Source organism: Eumetopias jubatus, unplaced genomic scaffold (genome assembly GCF_037043125.1).
Source record: "Eumetopias jubatus isolate StellerSeaLion01/CBP00866 unplaced genomic scaffold, mEumJub1_p1.0 scaffold_5, whole genome shotgun sequence".
NCBI classification, from domain to species: Eukaryota; Metazoa; Chordata; class Mammalia; order Carnivora; family Otariidae; genus Eumetopias; species Eumetopias jubatus.
The window spans coordinates 89,341,352-89,358,741 of record NW_028274811.1 but is presented as its reverse complement, the minus strand read 5'-3'; the positions used below and the strand labels follow the sequence as shown (position 1 = coordinate 89,358,741).

Here is a 17,390-nt window from a genome sequence, read left to right as displayed (position 1 = left end):
GTGGACTCCCCACTGAGCACAGAGCCCAACATGGGGCTCAAATCTCATGACCCATGAGAGCATAACCTGAGCTGAAACCAAGAGCCAGACACTCAACTGACTGAGCCACTCAGGCGCTCCAGATAATTGGCTCTCCTGACTACATATTATAATTTACATAAAAAAGAATTCTTTTTCAACAGTGATGCCTCAGCTTGATAAAGGACATAAAAAAAAAAAAAAAAACCACGGTTAATATCATACTTAAAGGTAAAAGACTGAATGTTTTCTCCTTAAGACAGGAACAAGACAGGATGAACATTATCTTGGAGGTTCTAGGCAGGTCAGTTATGCAAAAAGAAATAAAAGACATCCAAATTGGGAAGGAAGAAGTAAAACTATTATCATTTACAGATGACATGATCTTGTGTTTAAAAAACACTAAAAGTGGGCGCCTGGGTGGCTCAGTTGGTTAAGTCCAACTCTTGATTTCGGCTGGGGTCTCGGTCTCAGGGTCCTGGGATCAAGCCCTGCACTGGGCTCCACACTCAGCAGGGAGTCAGCTTGGGGATTCTCTCTCCTTCTGCCCCTCCCCCTGCTGGTGTTCTTTCTCGCTAAGATAAATTCATAAATCTTTAAAAAAAACAGAGCGCCTGGGCCAGGTGGCTCAGTCGTTAAGCGTCTGCCTTCGGCTCAAGTCATGATCCCAGGGTCCTGGGATCGAGCCCCGCATCGGGCTCCCTGCTCTGCGGGAAGCCTGCTTCTCCCTCTCCCTCTGCCCCTGCTTGTGTTCCCTCTCTCACTGTGCCTCTCTCTGTCAGATGAATAAATAAAATCTTTAAAAAAAAATCTTTAAAAAAACAAAAACTAAAAAATAAAAATAAAAAACACGAAGAACTCCACTGAAAAACTATAACTAATGAAGAAGTTCAAAAAGACTGCAGCATGCAGTCAATATACAAAAAATCAATTGTACTGTTATTCACTAGCAATAAACGATCCAAAAAGAAAATTTTTAAAAATTCCATTTCTGGGGCGCCTGGGTGTCTCAGTCGTTGGGTGTCTGCCTTCGGCTCAGGTCATGATCCTGGAGTCCTGGGATCGAGCCCCACATCCAGCTCCCTGCTCCGCAGGGAGCCTGCTTCTCCCTCTCCCACCTCCCCCCGCTTGTGTTCCCTCTCTCGCTGTGTCTGTCAAATAAATAAAATCTTTAAAAAAAAAAAATTCCATTTCTAGGGGCGTCTGGCTAGCTCAGTCAGTAGAGCATGTGACTCTTGATCTCAGGGTCTTGAGTTCAAGCCCCACATTGGGTGTAGAGATTACTTAAAAAATAAAATCTTTAGGGGTACCTGGGTGGCTCAGTCAGTTAAGCATCTGATATTTGATTTCGGCTCAGGTCATGATCTCAGGGTCATTAGATCAAGCTCCGTGTCAGGCTCTGCACTGGGTGTGAAGCCTGCTTAAGATTCTCTCTCTCCCTCTCTCTCTCTGCCCACCCCCCCCACTCACACACACACTCACACTCACACACACACACACACACACACACACACACACACACACACACACTGTCCCTCTCTCTCAAAAATAAAATAAAATAAAATCTTTAAAAAATAAGAAAAAACAAAATTCAATTTCTAATAGCATCAAAAATAATAAAATTCTTAGAAATAAATCTAACAAAATAAGTGCAAGACTTGCAAATGAAAACTCAGAAGTATTGTTGAAGGAAGGGTCCAGTTCAAGGTGACAATGGAAGATCCTGAATTAACCTCTTCCTCCTATGGACACACCAAATCTACAAATATATATGGAACAAATTCTAAAATAAACCTAAAACCTGGCAGAGCAACCCATTCACAAATGAAAGTGGAACCACATTAAAGAAAGTAGGTAAGGTTAAGAGACAATCTCATAAACCCCACCCCAGGCACAACAAACCACAATGGGGAGGGAACTCAACCCAGGAGCTTCTCCCTGAGGAGAGACAGTTTGAACCCCGTATCTGGCACATCTTTTAAGACTTACACCTGAGGGGGGAAAAAAAAAAAAAAAAGACTTACACCTGAGAGATAAGCCCCCTAAACATCTAGCTTTGGAAGCCAACAGAGCTTGCATCCATTAAGACTTCCAAAACTAAAGGAATTGAAAAGCCATTCTCGAAAAGCTGACATGCAAATTCATGCACCCCAGAGCTCAGCACAAAGGTAGCCAAGTGAAAAGCACCCAGACTTTCTGTGAAAAAGGCTTATTTCCTTATCTTAAAGCATCAGCCTGAGAGACAGGCATCTAATTCAATATACATAGGTGCCTACTGAAGTATTCCAAAGACAGGGGCCAGCAGGCACCATCTCTGCATCTCCATCTGCCTCACTCAAGTTTGCCAGTATCTCCCAGAAAGGAGTTTGTACCTTTGTATGATACTCCAATTTTTACAGCTGCTCCCCAGGGGATACTCCCAGATCACCTGCCTCTGGGGGCCACCAGGGCTTATGCTGACAGTCCTGCAGGACTTTGTATATTTGTATACATTAAAAGCTACAGCCTGAGAGTCTGGCTTCCAATCAGCCTTAATCTAGGTGGTGACTGAGTTCCTCCCCTTTGGGACACTCACAGTTCTTGGCATACCTTCAAGTACTGGGAGCCACTAAAAATATAGTACGCTGCTTGGATAACCACAAAGGTTTGAGAGACAGCTAAATGTTAAAGCAAGGTTGAAAGATAAGGTTCCTCTCCTACATAAGGCCACTCTCAAAACTCAGAGAGTTGCTGGGGTTTTTTTTCTTAATTATTTTAATGTAAATCAATTAATTAACATATAATGTATTATTTGTTTCAGGAGTACAGGTCTGTGATTCATCAGTCTTATCTAATACCCAGTGCTCATTAAAACACATAACCTCCCCAATGTCCATCACCCACTTACCCCAGCCCTCCAACCCCCCTCCCCTCCAGCAACCCTCGGTTTGTTTCCTAAATTAAGAGTCTCTTATGGTTTGTCTCCCTCTCTGATTTTGTCTTATTTTTCCCTCCTTCCCCTATGATCCTCTGCTTTGTTTCTTAAATTCCACAAATGAGTGAAACCATATAATTATCTTTCTCTGATTGACTTATTTCGCTTAGCATAATACCCTCCAGTTCCATCCACGTCATTGCAAATGGCAAGATTTCATTTTTTTTCACGGCTCCAAGAGTTGCTGTCTTATCTAATGCACAGAATCAATATGGAGAGTAAAGAAAATGAAAAAACAAAACAAAACAGAGGAATATGTTCCAAATGAAAAGAATTAGCTAAAAGTTCAGAAAAACACCTTAACAAAAGAGAGGTAAGTGATTTACCTAACAAAGGAGTTCAAAATAATGGTCATACATCCAAATGGCCAACAGACACATGAAAATGTGCTCAACATCACTCAGCATCAGGGAAATACAAATCAAAACCACAATGAGATACCACCTCACACCAGTCAGAATGGCTAAAATTAACAAGTCAGCAAACAAACAGATGCTGGCGAGGATGCAGAAAAAGGGGAACCCTCCTACACTGTTGGTGGGAATGCAAGCTGATACAGCCACTCTGGAAAACAGCATGGAGGTTCTGCAAAATAGAGCTCCCTATGACCCAGCAATTGCACTACTGGGTATTTACCCCAGTAAAGATACAAATGTAGTGATCCGAAGGGGCACCTGCACCCCAATGTTCATAGCAGCAATGTCCACAATAGTCAAACTATGGAAAAAGCCCAGATGTCCATTGACAGATGAATGAATAAAGAAAATGTGGTGTATATATACACAATGGGATAGTACACAGCCAACAAAAAATGAAATCTTGCCATTTGTAACGACGTGGATGGAACTACAGGGTATTATGCTAGGCGAAATAAGTCAATCAGAGAAAGACAGTATCATATGATCTCACTGATATGTGGAATTTAAGAAACAAGACAGAGGATCATGGGAGAAGAGAGGGAAAAAAATGAAACGAGACAAACCATAAGACACTTAACCTCAGGAAACAAACTGAGGGTTGCTGGAGGGAAGGGGCATAGGGGGATGGGGTGGCTGGCTGATGGACTTTGGGGAGGGTATGTGTTGTGGTGAGCATGGTGTATTGTGTAAACTGATGAATCACAGACCTGTACCCCTGAAACAAATAATACACTATAAAAAAAAAAAAAACCTCTAAACAAAACACACACACACACGAAAGAAATAAATATTTGGTATTCACTCCTGAAAAAAATAAACAAATAATGGTCATAAAATTGTTCCCTGAGTTCAGAAGCATGGATAAACAAAGTAAAAATTTTAATTAAAAAATAAAAAATATAAAAAAGTATCAATAGTTTTACTGAAAATGTACTGAAGAATACAATAACTGAACTGAAAAATACAATAGAGGACTTCAACATCAGAATAGATGAAGAAGAAAGGATCACTGCACTTGAAGACAGATTAGTGGAACTCAATTAGAGCAGCAAAAGAAAAAAGATGAAAAATGAGTGGACACATTAAAGAACTTATAGGACAATATCAAGCAGACCAACATTCATATTACAGAAACAAAAAGGGCAGGAAAATTACTGAAGAAATAATGGATAAAAACTTCCCTAACCTGGGGAAAGAAACAGACATTCAGATCCAGGAAGCCCAGAGAGTTCTAAAAAAGATAAACCCAAAGGAATCCACACCAAGACACATTATAATTAAAGTGTCAAAAGTTACAGACAAGGAAAAAATCTTAAAAGTAGGAAAGAAAATGAACATGTTACTGTGACTACCATAATTTGTTAAGGGACACACAAGATAAAAAGATGTAAATTGTGGGGGTGCCTGGGTGGCTCAGTCATTGGGCATCTGCCTTCAGGTCAGGTCATGATCCCAGGATCCTGGGATCGAGCCCTGCATTGGGCTCCCTACTCAGCGGGAAGCCTGCTTCTCCCTCTCCCACTCCCCCTGCTTGTGTTCCCTCTCTCACTGTGTCTCACTCTGTCAAATAAATAAATAAAATCTTAAAAAAAAAAAGATGTAAACTGTGACATCAAAAACATGTTGGGGGCGCCTGGGTGGCACAGTCAATTGAGCATCCAACTCTTGGTTCAGCTCAGGTCATGATCTCGGGGCAGTGGGATCAAGCTCTGCATCCAACTCCACACTCAGCAGAGTCTGAGATTCTCTCTCCCTCTCCCTCTGCCCCTCCCCCACTAAAATAAATAATAAATAAATCTTTTTCTTAAAAAATGACATTGTAGGGAGAGTAAAAACGTAGAGCTTTAGAATAAGCTCAAACTTAAGTTGCCCAGCAATTTAAAATAGACTGTTATACATTGTTTTAGGTAAGCCTCATGACAATCACAAAGCAAAAATCTATAGTAGATACATAAAAAATAAAGGAATCTAAATATACCACAAGAGAAAATCATAAAATCACAAAGACAGCAAGAAAAGAAGAAACAGAGGAATTACAAAGCAGCCAGAAAACAACTAACATAATGGCACACACACAAAAAAGGCAGTAAGTACATAGCTACCAATAATTACTTTAAATGTCAACGGGCTAAATTCTCTAATCCAAAGACCCAGAGTGGCTGAATGGATTAAAAAAAGTATCAAAACACATGAAACATATCAAACACAACACTCTCTCCAGGTGTCCTTATCTGCTTTACATAGTAAATCTAAGAAAATTAAGGCCTAAACTTTTGGCTGAAATTACAACATTCTAGAATAAGAAAAATATGAAGTCAATTTATCACAAACATATAAAGCCTATTTTTGTAGGTATATCTGCTTTATCATAATATCATCTAAGACAAAAATACATATTTATTTTTCAAAACTGTTATTCTGTTCTTCCTTCACTTACCCATTTATTTCTTCTCTCCTCCTACATGAAAATTAGGATCATTTACAAAGACTGCAACTTTATTTTTTCTTAAAGATTTATTTATTTGCGAGGTGCCTGGGTGGCTCAGTCGGTTAAGCATCTGCCTTCGGCTCAGGTCATGATCCCAGGATCCTGGGATCAAGCCCTGCATCTGGCTCCCTGCACAATGGGGAGTCTGCTTCTCCCTCTGCCTCTCCTCCTGCTTGTGCTCTCTCTCTCTCTGTCAAATAAATGAATAAAATCTTAAAAAAAAAAAAGATTTATTTGAGAGAGAGAGTGCACACGCACCTTGTGCCTGTGCAAGTAGGGGGAGGGACAGAGGGAAAGAGAGAGAATCTCAAGCAGATTCCCCACTGAGCTGTGGACCCCGACTTGGGGTCCAATCCCACAAGCCCAAAATCATGACCTGAGCTGAAATCAAGAGTCAGACGCTTAACCAACTAAGCCACCCAGGCGCCCCTTGCAACTTTAGAATTAGTATGGAAACTAAGCTTTTGTTCAACAGGAACATGACACTGTGTTGTACAAAGGCAATACAAATGAAATCTAACGAAAAGACTGATTTTTGGCTGCCTAAATGAATTGGCTATTTAAATAAAATATAACACATTAAACGGCTAAGAAAGAATGGAAGGCAAAAAGATGTAAGACTATTTTCATCATAGTTTATGTATTCAATTCCATTGCTGTGAAGAAGATATCTGTAATTATATAACACAAACAATATATGCCATAGTAATCCACAAAAAGATGGGGCCTGGGTCAGCTAGGTTGGGTAAATTGGGAAAGGCTTTGTTGGAGGTGGTCTTTGAGCAGGATGCTGAAGAATTATATTGTGTTTTAATGATGGTTACTATCTTATTTCCTTAGGAAACTCTAAAGTTACAGAGGCAGAAACTGTTTCTTATTCACATGTGAATCCCAGTATTAGCTTTCAATAAATGGTTACTGAATAAATGATTAAATACTTTAATGATCAAATGAGTGTATGAATAAACAAATTGGATTTGGAAAGGCACAGAGGATGGGAAAAAGACAAATACAGTGTGCCTGTTATTCAGGGATCTGAAGTATATTCAGAAAGAAGGTAAATGTCCCTGTCAAAATTAAAAAGAAGTAGAAACACAAACAGGCTTAGGGGCAACTCTGGTAGAGTGGTAAAGTTACAATTAACCTCTACAGAGTCTCTTAAATTTCTCATCTCAATGGATTCTGTATTTTTAATTTGGAAAAGATGTCTAATATAAATTATTGAAAAAGCTTTTTTAATGAGGTGTCAAAATATTTTCTGAACCCAATAAAAAAATAAAGCGAGGGGCACCTAGGTGGCTTAGTCAGTTAAGCATCTGCCTTTGGCTCAGGTCATGATCCCAGGGTTCTGGGATTGAGCCCCATATTGGGATTCCTTCTTGTCCCTTTCCCTCTGCCCCTCCCCACCCCCGGCTCATGTTCTCTTTCTCTCACTCAAATAAACAAAATCTTTTTAAAAAAAATAACAGAGTGAAGGTGAATTCCATCAACTTCATGATTAAAATTATAAACACAAACCATTTTTTTATTTTGTCTCTACGACAATAAAAGCCAATACCAGAGCTCTGTTTACTGAATAGCATAGCTGTGATCAAGAAAAATCTAACTATAACTACATAACTCCAAAATTCTAAATCTATCCCTTTTAATTCTATTTCAAACACATCTGCTCCTTCTGCTGCCCTTAACCATGTAGCCCACCCACCTTTCTCATCTCTAATTCTTTACTACATGTGAAGAGAGTTACTAATTCTCCAGCATTAGCAGTAAATATAGTTGAGAACAATGACTTAATCTCATGAACCCAAGGAGATTAAATTTCCAAAGGAAAAAAACTGACGTTGAATTTTGCAATGATTTCTTAGGATGACACTAAAAGAACAGACAACAACAAAAATAAACAACTATGTCAAAATTTTCAATTAAGTGAAAAAGCAGCCCACAAAATGGGGGAAAATCTGCAAACTGTTTATCTGATAAGCGGTTAATATCAAGACTATATAAAGAACTCCTACAACTGAATAACAAAAAACAACCCATTAAAAAAATGGGCAAAGGATGTGGATAGACATTTCTTCAAAGAAGATACTCAAATGGCCAATAAGCACAAGAAAAGATGCTCAACATCACTAATCACTAGGAAACTGCAAATCAAAACCATAAGATACCACCTCACACTCAGGATGGCTACTATCCAGAAAACAGAAAATAGCAAGTGTTGGAGAGGATATGGAGAACCTGGAACCCTTATGCGCTGCTAGAAGAATGGAAAATGGTGCAGCTGTTATGGGAATTAGTATGGCAGTTCCTCAAAATATCAAAAATGGAATTTGCATATGATCCAGCAATTCCCCTTCCAGATATACACACAAAAGAAGTGAAAGCAGGGATTCAAACATATTTGTACACCCATATTCACAGCAGCATTATTCACAATAGCCAAGGAGTGGAAGCAACTTAAATGTCCACTGACAGACACAAAATATGATATATACATACAGGGGAATATTATTCAGCCTTAAAAAAAGAAGACAACTCTGACATATGCTTCAACATGGATCAACTTTGGGGCACCTGAGTAGCTCAGTAGGTTAAGCATCTGCCTTCAGTTCAGATCATGATCCCAGGATGCTGGGATCAAGCCCCACGTTGGGCTCCCTGCCGGAAGGGGAGCCTGCTTCTCCCTCTCCCTCTGCCTGCCACTGCCCCTGCTTGTGCATGCATGCACTCTCTGTCAAATAAATAAAATCTTTTAAAAAATGGATTAGCTTTGAAGACATTATGCTAAGTGAAATAAGTTAGACACAAATGGACAAAGTAGTCAGATTCATAGAACAGAAAGCAGAATGGTGGTTGCCACAGGCTGGGGGAAAGGAAGGATGTGTAGTTATTGTTTAATGGGTAAAGTTTCGGTTTAGGAAGATGAAAAACGTTCTGGAAATGGATGGTGCTGATGGTTGAATGACAATGTGAATGTACTTAATACCAACAAACAGTACACTTAAAATGGTTAAAATGATGTTTTGAGTATATTTTGATAAAATTTTATATATTTGGTAAATTATGTACACTTTGCTACAATTAAAAAAAAAGAAAAACGGCAAAAGCATATGCAGTTGACCTTTGAACAACATGGGTTTGAACTGTGCAGGTCCACTTATATGTGGGTTTTTTTACACTACAGTACCATAAATGCATTTTTTTTAAGATTTATTTATTTGAGAGAGAGAGCATGTGCACGCACAAGTGGAGGGGCAGAGGGAGGGGGAGACAAGCAGACTCCTCCTCACTGAGCAGGGAGCCCAACACAGGGCTTGATCCCAGGACCCTCAGATCATGACCTGAGCCAAAATCCAGAGCAGGACACTTAACTGAGCCACCCAGGAACCCCATAAACATTTTTTATTATTTTAATGCCTTTTCTTATTGCCAGCTTATCTTATTGTGGGAATACGTAATACAATACATACAACATACAAAACGTGTTAATTGACTGTTTATGTTATCAGTGAGGCTTCCAGTCAACAGCAGGCTATTAGTAGTTAAGTTTGTTTTTTGTTGTTGTTGTTGTTGTTTTAAAGATTTATTATTTATTTGAGAGAGCAAGAATGAGAGAGAGAGAGTACACGAGGGGGGAGGGTTAGAGGGAGAAGCAGGCTCCTTGCTGAGCAGGGAACCCGATGCGGGACTCGATCCAGAGACTCCAGGATCATGACCTGAGCCGAAGGCAGTCGCTTAACCGACTAAGCCACCCAGGCGCCCCAAGTACTTAAGTTTTTGAGGAGTCAAGAGTTGTACACAGATTTTCAACTGCACAGGGTGTCAACACGCATAACTTCTGTATTGTTCAAGGGTCAACTGTACATAATCTCATGGAAAAATCTCCAAGACGTGCGCTAATAAGTGAAAACTAAAAGAAAAATAGTAAATAATAGCATGATACCTTTAGTGCAGATTAAAAAAAAAAAACCAGCAATGATAAATTTTTCTCAAGCCATCAAAAACAGAAATTAACCAATTTACAATCTTCAGCTCTCATCTCTAGTTCAAAAATAATTTTTAGGAAAAACTTTTTGTTAACTAAGAAACACTTAAAAGCCTTTCGTAGGTTGTTAATTCAAGTAATTTAAGAAAGTTAAATAATTTTTCTTTTTTTAAGATTTTATTTATTTATTCATTTGAGAGAGCAAGAATGAGAGAGAGAGAGAGCACATGAGAGGGGGGAGGGTCAGAGGGAGCCTGATGCGGGACTCGATCCCAGGACTCCAGGATCATGACCTGAGCCGAAGGCAGTCGCCCAACTGAGCCACCCGTTTTACCTACGTTAAAATGTAAAAAAGAGGGGCGCCTGGGTGGCTCAGTTGGTTAAGTGACCAACTTAGAACACTAGAAAAAGAAATCACTATTTGCAGGGTGCCTGGGTGGCTTAGAGGGTTGAGTATCTGCCTTTGGCTTGGGTCATGAATCCCAGGTCCTGGGATTGAGCCCCACATCATGCTCCCTGCTAAGCAGGGAGCCTGCTTCTCCCTCTCCTTCTGCCTGCCGCTACCCCTGCTTATACTCTCTCTCGTCAAATAGATAAAAATCTTTAATTTGCCTCTCATAACTTGCTCCCTACCCCGGGTCCCATAGTCAGCCATTTCAATGGGACCTCTAAAAGCCCCTAACCCTGGAAAATACTACTTGTGTACTTCTTGCCCCAGCTACAAAGATAAGATTCCTAGAGAGACTCACAAAATCAAGCCAACTGATTTTTCACTGATCCTTTCTAAGGGACCTGTCTTCAAGTCTTTCACAGTAAGCTCCTCCTAACCTTTTGTATCTATATTTAAGTTCCTTCTAGATCCACTCTATTCCCTTGCTACAAACATTATCAAGACTTCCTAAGCCTAAAAATAAGTTCCCTCAACCCTATCGCCAATATTATCTCTCCTTTATCATCAAATGCTTTGCTCATAATCTATACATTGACACACACACACTGTAAATTTCCAAAGCAATCATTAATTTAAAAAACAAAGTATTGTTTTACTTGTGCAAATTAAAACACACACACAGCCCTGTTTTAAAATCCATCTGGAAGGATACACAAGAAATTGCCAAAAGTGTGAGAGAATTTGAGAGAGATGAGGAAAGACATTTTCCCTACTATTTGAATTTTGAACCATGTGTACATATTATTTTTCTTTAAACTTTAGACTCTGGAGATAATTTGAAGTTCTGACATTAATTTTAAAGAGCACATTCCATATCCACTGTGTCCATTTATCACCCTCTTCTCTACTAATATGTTACATAATCTGAATCTGCTCTCCCTTTAGAATTATCAAAGATCTCCTTGCCACCAAATCCATATACCTCTCTTCAGCTTTCATTCCACTAGTCATCTTGGCAAATCCCTTCTTTATGATAGTCTTAGTGTCTGTGATATTGCTCAATTGAGTTTTCTCCTAGATCTGACCTCTCCTTTCCTTCTTCTTCCTTCTATTCCTCTCACTAAATTAAAGTGTTTACCGTTATGCTATACTCAATCTCCTTCTCTCCCTACTTTGTAACTTCAAAGTGACATTCACTCTTGAGCTTTCAATTACAAACTCAATTCAAAGGCCTACAGGATATACAAATGCACCTAGGCCTTTCAGCTCAACTCTAGTCCTACCATTTCTGATTTGCTGTGAAATTCTACTGAACATTTAAAGAAGTAACAATCTTTCACAAACTCTCCCCCCAAAAAAAGTGGGGGAACACTTCCCAACTCATTCTACCTGACCAGTTGATACCAAAACCAGACAAAAATAATAAAAGAAAACAAGAAACCAGGAGTGACTGGCTGGCTCAGTCAGGGGAACGTGTTACTCTTGGTCTCAGAGTTGTGAGTTTGTGCTCCATGTTGGGTACAGAGACTACTTAAAAATAAAATCTTTAAGGGGCGCCTGGGTGGCTCAGTCGTTAGGCGTCTGCCTTCGGCTTGGGTCATTATTCCAGGGTCCTGGGATCGAGCCCTGCATCAGGCTCCCTGCTCGGCAGGAAGCCTGCTTCTCTCTCTCCCACTCCCCCGGCTTGTGTTCCTTCTCCCGCCTTGTCTCTCTCTGTCAAATAAATAAATAAAATATTTTTTAAAAAATTAATTAAATAAAATCTTTTAAGACAAAAGAAAAATAAAACAAGGAACCAGTATCTGTTATATAGATGCAAAAATCGTCAACAAAATACTAACAAACCAAACCCAATATTATATAAAAAGAATTATATACAATGACTAAGATGTATCAAGAGAAGAAAAGGTTGGTTTAAGATCTGAAACTCAATGTATTATACCCTATCAACAGAATAAAGGAGGGGCGCCTGGGTGGCTCAGTCGTTGAGCGGCTGCCTTTGGCTCAGGTCATGATCCCAGGGTCCTGGGATCAAGCCCCGCATGGGGCCCCCTGCTCTGCGGGAAGCCTGCTTCTCCCTCTCCCACTCCCCCTGCTTGTGTTCCCTCTCTCGCTGTCTCTCTCTGTCAAATAAATACATAAAATCGGGGCTCCTGGGTGGCTCAGTCGTTAAGCGTCTGCCTTCGGCTCAGGTCATGATCCCAGGGTCCTGGGATCGAGTCCCACATCGGGCTCCCTGCTCAGCGGGAAGCCCGCTTCTCCCTCTCCCACTCCCCCTGCTTGTGTTCCCTCTCTCGCTGTCTCTGTCAAATAAGTAAAATCTTTTTAAAAAATAAATACATACATACATAAAATCTTTTAAAAAAAATAGAATAAAGGACAAAAACCACATGATTATCTTAATGTACACAAAAAGAACATTTGACGAAATTCAACACTCCTTCATGATAAAAACACTAAACTAGGAATGGAAGAGAACTTCCTCAACCTGATAAAAAGTATCTATCAAAAACCCGTGGTTAACATTATACTTAATGGTGAAATACTGAAAGTTTTCCCTTAGATCAGGTCCAAAACAAGCATGTCCACTCTAAGCACTTCTATTCAACATTATACTGGAGGTTCTAGCCAGAGCAATTAGGCAAAAAGAGAGAAAAAGAAAAAAAAGCATCCAGATTGGAAAGGAAGAAGTAAAACTATATTTAGTTTTATCATCATTTAGATGCAATACTCTTGTATACAGAAAATTCTAAGAAATCCACTAAAAAAAAAACACTATCAGAATACACAAGTTCAACAAGGCTGCAGGATACAAAATCAAAACAAAACTACCTGTATTTCTATACATTTGCATTGAGCAATCTGAAAATGAAATTAAGAAAACAAATCCAATAGCATCCTAAAGACTAAAATATTTAGTCATAGTTTTAACAGAAGACAGGCCAAATTTAGGGCACCTGGGTGGCTCAGTTGATTAAGCGACTGCCTTCGGCTCAGGTCATGATCCTGGAGTCCCGGGATAGAGTCCCATGTCGGGCTCCCTGCTCAGCGGGGAGTCTGCTTCTCCCTCTGACCCTCCCCCCGCCATGCTCTCTCTCTCTTTCTCATTCTCTCTCTCAAATAAAGTCTTTAAAAAAAAAAAAAAAAAGACATGCCAAATTTATACCCTGAAAACTACAAAACATTTTTTAAATAAGAGAAAATCTAAATAAATGAAAAACATCCCATGTTCAAGGTTCAAAAGACTTAAGATGGTACTCTACTCCTCAAACTGACATATAGATTCAATGCAATACCTAATAAAATCCTAGTTGTGTGTGTGTGTGTGTAAATTAACAAGCTGATCCTAAAACTCACATAGCAATTCAAGGGTCCCAAGTATTTTTAATTAATTAATCTTCACAAAAACCTAGGAAGTATATATAATTATTACTAGGAAGCATAAGTTCAGAGAAGTAACTTGTCAGAAGTCACAAAGGAGACGTTTGGAATTCTGTCTCCTGACTCCAATACTTAATGACTTAATCTTTATACCTCTTCTAACTAAAACTGCTGCCTGATGTATGGTAATGCACACATAAATATGCGCTGAATGGAGGCACCTGGGGGGCTCAGTCAGTTAAGCATCTGCCTTCGGCTCAGGTCATGATCTCAGGGACCCTGGATTGAGACCCCGCGTTGGGCTCCCTGCTCAGTGAGGAGTCTGTTTTTCCCCACTTCCCCTCCAGCTCGTGCTTTCAAATAAATAAAATCTTAAAAAAAAAAAAATACGTGCTGAATGAATAGTATAATGTATATATTTAAATTATTAAATATAACAAAAGCACAGAAAGATAAAATTATTTTTTTTAAAGATTTTATTTATTTATTTGACAGAGAGAGACAGCGAGAGCAGGAATACAAGCAGGGGGAGTGGGAGAGGGAGAAGCAGGCTTCCCGCTGAGCAGGGAGCCCGATGTGGGACTCGATCCCAGGACCCTGGGATCATGACCTGAGCCGAAGGCAGACGCTTAACGACTGAGCCACCCAGGCGCCCAAGGATAAAATTATTATAGGTTGAATAGCATAGGTAAGACTTGGAAGTCAGAATTAGTTCGGGAGGATTCTGAAGGAATCACAGCGCCACAGGAAAACACCTTGTATGGAATAGTTTTCATCTTATTAAATGTTTTCTGTACCCTGGTTATTTAAACCAAAATGCTCAAATCTGATAGGAAGAGTAGCTATACCACCAAATATATGTAATTTCTTAAAGATACATAAATAAAAACTCTACCCTTCTCTGTAGCACAGAACCACCAGCAGTCTCAAAGTGGGTTTTCAGAGAATAAAGCAGGTAAGAGATTGATAAGCATTAAGTAGAGGCCCCCCACAGATTACAGACTCCAAAATTCAGTGCTTCATGAGATTTAACCACACACTAATTCCAAGAGCAAAAAACAAGGCACTGCTTGGCCAATTTAAACAAGCAGACCAGCATATAGTGCAGCTACTATTTATTTAGGTTGCTACCCTTAAAAATGAAGAACTCACTAAAATAATGGCTTACCTTCAAGTACTGGAACTGAGGCTAAAGAATGAATTACAACTGTGAAGGAAGAATAGAGTTTAGAGGCCAACAGCCTCATCTTAATCATGACAGGAACAAAATGTCTCTAAAAGAATGCACAAACAGGAAAGGTGACACAATAATGAGACTTGTTATTTATTTCACAGGTAGCATTTTTAGTAATGCCCTTGAAAATCCCCAATTTGGGTTATTATTTGTCATTTTCTTTCAGCAAAGCTATCATCTTGATCTATCTGAAGAACAATCACTGAAAAAATAACTTAAAAATCTTGACATTCTACCTACCAAACATGTCAAAATCACTTCGAAAGCTTGGGGATATAGGGACCTTAACAAGTCTTTATGAATGATTGACCATAAGTTATTGAATAAGTCACTACCCAAGAAATTTGGTACCAAGCATATCACCTGATTTCAAGGGCTTGTTTCCTTAGTTTATTTTTATTTTTTAAACATTTTATTTATTTATTTGTGAGAGAGAGCACAAGCAGGGAGGAGGGTCAGAGGGAGAGGGAGAAGCAGACTCCCCATTGAGTAGGGAACCTGATGCAGGGCTCAATTCCAGGACCTTAAGATCATGACCTGAGCCAAAGGCAGACGCTTAGCCAACTGAGCCACCCAGGCGCCCCGTTGTTTCCTTGATTTAAAAAAAGGTAAATGTGGCAGTTCTTTCTACTCATGGATCCTGTCCTAGTGCTTTAATAAAACCACCTTTTTGCGCCGATAATACATTAAGTACGTAAAATAAAAAAGGTAAATGCATTTACAAGCACACGCACAATTATTTCCCAGTTTATACTCAGCCTCAGAACAAATGTGTAACAAAATGCATAATTTTGAGTAATAAATTATAGTCATTTATTGAGTCCTGGGATACTATTCTACGTACCTCACACGCATTATAAAGGTTATCCTCCCAATAACTCTATAGGGTAGGTATCACTATTTTATACTATTTTTATCACTAATCATTATTTTAACGATTTGTATCACTATTTTACATGTTTGTAAACTTACTCAAAATCAAACAATTGGTTAAGTTCTTCCTAGGTTGGTAAATGGCTATGTTGTGAACTGCGGCTCGATATGCCTGACTTCAAAAATCATTCTTTGATTCATCTACAAGGCACTACCCCCCAACAGGAAAAAATACAGAAGGATAAAACTGTCACTTTTTCCTAGATAATACTTATATCTTAGTATGATATAGTGACTAAATACAAGAACATTAGAGTCAGGCTGCCTGGATTCAAAACAGCTCTACCACTTACGAGGTAGGTCGTCCATCCTCAGTTACCTCATCAGTAAACTGAGAATAAGTACCTATCTCGTAAAAGTGTTAAGATTAAATAAATCCGTGAGTGTAATAGGCTGAAACACTGTCATCGTACAGAAGGAAACATCAGTTCTGCTGGAGGGGAAAGTGGCAAAAAATGATTTCCAAACAAAATATTTTCTTCTGGGCAAACAACTAACAGAAGGAAGGATCACTCCGCAACAAAACAGTAGCTTGCGCGCGGGAGGGGCGGGCGGGCGCGGGAAGCGTAAGAGTCGGAGGGGCACCGAGGCCGGTCCTCGTGTAGAGGTCCCGGCTCTGGGGCCCCGTGGGGGCAGACAGCGAGAACGGAGCCTCGTCCCGGGGTGTTCAGGGTGAGGAAGACGCCTTCGAGGGACCGGGGCGGGGGGGGGGGGAATCAGAGCCCATCGGCTGACGAGAAATAACGAAAGAGCGCCCGAGAGGATAAAGGCCGCACCCCTGGTGCGAAGTGGGCCGGCCTGGGACTGGGGGCGGAAGCCCACCACGGCGTCAGGAGGCGTCCAGCGAAGTCCCAAAGGGCCCCACTCCCGCGTCGGGAGGCGCCCCGCCTGCCAGCTTCCTGGGGCGTCCCGAAAGGCCCACCCCGGTGTCCGGAGACGCCCACCCAACATCCTCAAGGGCCACCCCGGCGTCCCGAAGGGCCCACCCCGGCGTCCGGAGAGGTCCGCCTCCGCGCCGTGAGGGCTCCACTCCCCGTCAGAGGCGCCCCTCCAGGTGAGAAGCGGGCCGCGGCCCCCAGGAGAGAAAAAGGGAGGCGGGAAGAGGGCGGGCTGGAGGTGAGCGGAGGCGGCAGGTACTCACCGACCGGCCGGCGCCCCTCTGCCGAGCCCCTCCTCCGGGGCGCTGCGGGTCACGAGCGCCCGCAGCACGTCAGGAGCGCGGGCGGGGGTGGGGGGAGGCATGCGCGCGAAGCTGAGGCACAGCGGGGAGGAGTCGCGCTCCCCGGGCGGGTGTGGGCGCGTGCGCCGGCGTCCTGGACGCAACCAACCCGCACCGCGGGGGGAAGCCGCGGCCAGGTCGTACCATTGCGCTAGGGCTGGAGCGCGCCATCACTGGAGTAGTGTTTGATCTTCCAGCGCAGTGTGGGGCACTCCCCGCGCGCTCGCAGTGGGCTTGTTCGCTGTATCATTTGTTAGCACGTTGAGGGAAACCAAAGAGTAACAATAGGGCTCTCAAAACACTACAGTGAACCCCTTCAAAGCCTCCTCTGCCACATCAACCCTCCTC

The 17,390-nt window shown here is 41.2% G+C and overlaps 1 protein-coding gene across 2 annotated transcripts in view; it reads right to left on the bottom strand.

The window, feature by feature from the left end:
- The window catches only part of UIMC1 (ubiquitin interaction motif containing 1), a 111,901-nt gene extending 94,832 nt beyond the window's left edge, over window positions 1-17,069 (bottom strand). For both annotated transcript variants that reach the window (XM_088023464.1, XM_028102734.2), the window contains exon 1: window positions 16,965-17,069. The gene's annotated coding sequence lies outside the window, so the exon portion shown is untranslated. The remainder of the gene's footprint in view (window positions 1-16,964) is intronic.
- Between the last annotated feature and the right edge of the window lie 321 nt (window positions 17,070-17,390).